Raw genomic sequence first — 6,104 nt, 5'->3', positions numbered from 1 at the left:
TGTAGACTCTTATATAACAAACTAGATGTTCTTTAGGATTAGTGGGAATGGTTGATTGGGGGTTGGCAAGCTAGGATAGGTAGCAATATCTAATTGAAGCTTGCATAAGCGTGACCTCCAGAGGAAACTCTTGACTCTATTTGAACTCTCTCAGCCACTGATACCTTATTTGTTATACTTATTTGTAAAATCCATAAGCCATTCATGAACAGCAATGTTAGCATTTCCAGATGTTTTCTGTTCCAGGTGCTCTTAGGCAAGTTATAATTCAATGGTTTGAGAATTTAAAGCATATCCCTTATAGTTACGGTCCTTATATTTCATGATATCATGAGGAAAATATACTGTGAGTTGCTGCCATTTTACTGAAAGTGATGTACAATTCTAACGGTACTATTTATGGTAGTAACAAGAATGAATCAGAGACTTAATCACATTAAATATATTCCTGGCCACTGTGGGAAGATTGGTGAATATACCTTATTCATTATTAGTGTAATCTCTCCTTATTGCTATATTTTCATGCAAACACCTTCCTTCAATTTAAGTGGAATTTTCTATTACAAACAGAGTGCTAAATGTGAAATACATAAAAGAAAATTTGTGGGCTGCTTTAATTAAAAGTGGTACTGAAGAGTGTGGCCAGGTGGCTTGGATGGAGGAGGGCATTCCTCATCAGTGGATTGAGTGAAATACACTTCCAGGCTCTTGCCCTCTATTGGACATGACTTCTGATATCCAGGTGAAAGAACTGGAGAAACATGCCTAAGGCCAGACATTTGAGTTGATACTCAGACCTCTATCAAAAGAATCTGTCTCGAAATCCTAGAATGAGCTGAGACTCAGCATCAAGGGATTGAGAAAAACCCAAGAATGAGCTGAGACTTAGCATCAAGGGATTGAGAAAACCTTCTCGACCAAAAGGGGGAAGAGTGAAATGAGACTAAATGTCAATGACTAAGAGATTCCAAACAGAGTCAACAGGTTATCCTGGAGGTTATTCTTATGCATTAAGTAGATATCATCTTGTTATTCAAGATGTAATGGAGAGACTGGAGGGAATTGCCTGAAAATGTAGAGCTGTGTTCCAGTACCCATGTTTCTTGAGGATGATTGTATAATGATATAGCTTTCACAATGTGACTGTGTGATTGTGAAAACCTTGTGTCTGATGCTCCTTTTATCCACCTTGTCAACAGACGAGTAGAACATATGGAATAAAAATAAATAATAGGGGAAACAAATGTTAAAATATATTTAGTTTGAAATGCTAGTGGTCAACGAAAATGAGGGATAAGGGGTATGGTATATATAATCTTTTTTTTCTGTTTTCATTTTATTTCTTTTTCTGTTGTCTTTTTATTTCTTTTTCTGAATTGATACAAATGTTCTAAGAAATGATGAATATGCAACTAAGTGATGATATTGTGAATTCCTGATTACATATGTTAATGTTTTAGTTCGTTTGTTTAATTTTTTTAATAAAGAAATAAATTAAAAAAAAATCTGTCTCAGAATTCCCCTGTTATCCTGCAGAGAAGAAATATCTTTCCCTGGAGGAAATTCAGAAAAAGTTAAAAGTTGCAGAAAAAAGACACAAGTCCCATGAAGCTGAGGTCTTTAAACAGCTTGTGGAGAAAAGAGTGCACAAAAAAGAAGTGCTTCAGAAAGCAAGAGAAACACAAGGAGCCCAGAAGAATAAAAATAAGGACCTTTAATCCTGCATTACTTAATATAATGCCTGGATATATCCCAGAATATATGAGGCAGATAATCAAAAAGTATTGACAAAGTTGCTTGAGGGATGAGAGAAAAAACATGGAACTATTAAGCTTTACCACCAGTAAAACCTCTGATACTGTGTCAAACATTAGGGACTCCCAAATCAATAGGCCAAGCCCTTGATCCTTGAGGCTTGCTCTTGTGAAGCTTATGTATGTAGCAGAAAAGTTTAGCCTACCTATAGGTATGCCTAAGCGTCACTTCTGGAGGACTTTTTTGTTGCTCAGTTGTGGCTTTATTCTCTCTAAGCCCAACTCCGCAAGTGAAATCATTGCCCTATCCCCTACTTGGGACATGACACCGAGGAGTGAAAGTCTCCCTGGTGATGTGGGAGATGACTCCCAGGGATGAGTATGGCCCTGATGCTGAGGGATCAACAATGCCATCCTGACCAAAAGGGGAAAAAAGGTACAACAAATAAGGTAGCAGTGGCTGTGAGAGTTGAAATAGAGTCAAGAGGCTACTATGGAGGTTGCTGTTATGCAAACTTCAATTAGACATCGTTATCTTCATAACTTACCAAACCCCAACCAAAACCATTCTAGCCAATCCCAAAGAACATCTAGGGCAATATATAAGATTCTATAAAGGTTCCATTAACTAGGCTAACTTTCCAGAAACCTACAACCTCTAGATGGGTCCCTGGACAAGATAGGTCCTGAAACCTAGAGGGGCGAGTCTTTCCAGAACATTAGCTGGTTCCATATCCCTACCCGTTATTATTGACAATCCTTCCAACATGAAAAACTTTGAATGGGCATAGCCTAAATACCCCTGAAGAGTGGGAGAAAGCTCAAAGGTGATGGAGTCATACAGAGGAAGAAGGTAGTGTTTAACAAACAAGTATGAATGCTGAATCATTATATTGATATTTCTTTTAGTCTCCAGTATCTTGTGCAATTAGAGGTAAAAACCTAAAATTGTGGAATTGTAACCCATACGAAACTCTGAAATCTGTTCTACAACTAATTGTGCTGTGCGTTGAAATTTATTGCTTTTTCGTATATATGTTATATTTTACAAACAAGGAAAAAAAGTCAATTGTGAAGATAAAATAAATATTTATTCCTTCTATCTTCCAATGTTCTGGAGCAATTAGAAGGAAAAATCTGAGATGATGGTATTGTAGCCCATGATAAACTCTGGAATCTGTCATGTAATTACTTGTTGAAGAGTGCTTTGAAAACTACTGTTTTCTTCCTTCTTTGCTTTTTATATATATTATACAATAAAAGAAGTTTTTAAAAAGAAAGCAATGGAAGAGAACAACTTCAGTAAAATGGCAAAAGAGAAATTGACCCACAAAATGGAACTCAACAAAGAGAACCGGGAGGCACAAATGGCTGTCAAACTGGAGCATTTGCAAGAAAAGGACAAGCACATTGAAGAAGTGTGGAAGAACAGAGAATCCAAAATCCTCCTGATGAGACAGAAGCTGACTATTTGATCCAAGAATTGACTTTCTCCCCTTCTCTTCCTAAGTATCCAAAGATAGTACTGGACAGGATCATTTTATTTTTAGCTCCTGACAAATATTTTTAAAGCTGATGTAGGAATATATAGGAAGATCCAAACTGTATGATGTTGTTTTAGGGTCTAAAGGGGAAAAACTAGAAGTGTTTTACTCTTTTTCTAAAGTGCTGATGTCTTTCTAATGTAGCTGTCTTTCTTATTGCCTCATTTCTACTTCAGTACATTTGGTGTACTGGGTTAATATTTGCTCTGTGAAAATATGTTTGTGAAAAGAGTATGTAGAGGCTTCTTTCAAACTGTTAGAATCTGAATATCTGTTCACTTATAAATCCCAATTCTGTCCCCATTTTACCAGATGCTACTGCACTTGAATGGTTAATAAAACTTCACAGTAATGTTAAAAAAAACCAACTGATCCTGAAAAAATAGGAGAACACTGCTAACAGATTAATCCCATTTTCACACTCTCACTTCATTTTTAGTAAGTTTTAGAAAAATAGACATTATTTCATCTCATGCAGATTTTCCTTTTCCTAGTAGTGATAGGTGTAAGGAATATAAGTCATAGAATAACACTTGGGGCTTGGAGAGAGGGTTGAGGAGGAGACAGATATAAAATGAAGGGTAAAATGTAAAGAACTTGGGTAGGGAATGTAAGGCAGGAGGTCTGGAAAAGTTTGCAGCTCCGCAGATGTAGAAGAGCGGGATGAACATCACATACACACACACACACACACACACACACACACACACACACACACCAGAAAGAATTTGAGCTTCAATCTTGTAAGTTTATTCTTCCTCTGTCCTCCATCCCACATCATTCCCCCCACACATTTCAGACTAGATCTATCCCTCTAATCCTTTCTATCATTCAGTTTAAAGCACAGATGAAATTTTGATATTCAGCAAAATGTCTGCATTGCATCACTTTTATACTTTTTCAGAATGAAAGCAGATTGAAATACTGAATTGAATTTCTTTGTCATGTTTCTTATTCATGTTGACTTCTTTTAATCATTTCAATTGATGTGTATCTGTGAAAATAAACTACATTAAGCTAACAATTATGGTAAAATTAATTTCAAATTGAAAAAAACAAAAACCCTTGCCAGAGACTGGCTTATTTTTTCATTATCTCTACAAAACGGGATTGGAAAGCAAGTTAATATTTTGAAGAGGTATTCTTAAATCACTGAATCAAGCTCTTCTTAAACCACTTTAATTATTAGAGAATAAATGATGCTAAGCTAATCACAGAGCTTTTCCAACCTAACAGTTTTTGACAGTAAAACCTTAAAGGATGAAACCACATTCAAGTTCTGGCATGGTATAAAAATTTACCAGGTATGGAAAGAAACAGGAATGTAGCTCATAAAAAGGAAAAAAATATCAAACAACTGAAATTGACCTAAATGTTAGATGGTAGTAGACAAAGACATTAAACCAGTTGTTGCAATTTTATTGTATATGTGCACAAGGTAAGCAAAGGCATGGACTATATTAAATAAAAAACATCTAGGAATGAAAACTACAATGTGTGAGAGAAAAATTCAGTTACTGTGATTAATGGTAGACTAGGCATTGGAGATGAAAAGATTACTGAACTTGAAGACATATCAATAGAAACTTTCCAAAATGAAACAGAAAAATAATCCAGAAAAAGGGAAGAACAGATCATCAGTGACCTGTGAAAACTACTTCAAACAGCATAATATGTTGGTAATTCATGTCCTAGAAGAGAGGAAAGAGTGAGGAAGACAGGGAAAAAATATTTGAAGAAATACCAGCTGAAAAATTTCCAGATCTGATGAAAACTATAAACCCAGAAATTCAAGAAATTCAGTGAACCCCAACACAAAAACAATAAGGCACAGCAGAGTAAGATTGCTCAGAACAAGCAGTAAAGAAAAACTCTTTAAAACAGCTAGAGAATAATGAACAAACTTGGAGGCCTGACATTGTCTGATTTCACCACTCACTATGAAGTTATAAAATGTGTGATTTTAGCTTCAAGATAGACAAATTGAAACAGAGTAGAGAGTTCAGAGAAAGACCAATGTATACATGGACAACTAATTTTTTACAAAAGTACAAAAGATAAGTCACTGGAAAAAGAACGGTCTTTTCAATAAATGTTATTGGGCAATTGGATATCTAAATGCATTCCATACTCCATATATAAAAATTAACTCAATATGGATGGAAGACCTACATACACAGCCTAAAATGAAAAAATACTTTTAGAACAGGTGCCAAAAATCTATGGCCTGCAGGTCAGCTGCCTGGTTTTGTAAATAAAGTTTTATTGGAGAAAAGATCTACACATTCATTTGCATATTTTCTGTAGGTGTTTCCATGCCACAATATCAGAGTCGAGTAGTTGCAACAGAGATTATTATGTTCCACAAAGCCTAAAATATTTACCATTTCACATTTGCATAAGACATTCACTTACTCCTATTTTAAAGGAAAACAAAGCAAAGAGAATCCTTGTGAATCTGCATTAGACAATGATTTTTTAAATATTATACCAAAAGCATAAAATTGATAAATTGAACTTCATCAAAACTAAGAATTTCTTCTCTTCCAAAATACTGCCAGGATAATTAAAAGAGAAGACAGGCTGAGAAAAGGTATTTGCAAAGCCTATTTCTGGTATGGTATTTGTATCCATTATTATAAAGAGAGTTGAAACACAATAAGACACTGAACAGCCAATTAAAAACCTGGGCAGATGATATGAAAAGATACTTCACCTAAGAAGATATACAGATGACAAGCAGAAGAAAAAATGCTCAACATCTTTTTTATTAGGAAAATGTATATAAAATGTATAAGATGCCACT

General features: G+C 35.1%; 1 pseudogene; it reads left to right on the top strand.

Moving 5' to 3' along the window:
• Positions 1–724: 724 nt before the first annotated feature.
• On the top strand, positions 725–3,324 carry LOC143671829 (stathmin pseudogene; annotated as a pseudogene).
• The last annotated feature ends 2,780 nt before the right edge of the window (positions 3,325–6,104 follow it).

Source organism: Tamandua tetradactyla, chromosome X (genome assembly GCF_023851605.1).
Source record: "Tamandua tetradactyla isolate mTamTet1 chromosome X, mTamTet1.pri, whole genome shotgun sequence".
Taxonomy (NCBI): domain Eukaryota; kingdom Metazoa; phylum Chordata; class Mammalia; order Pilosa; family Myrmecophagidae; genus Tamandua; species Tamandua tetradactyla.
This window is presented reverse-complemented; position numbering and strand designations above follow the sequence as displayed.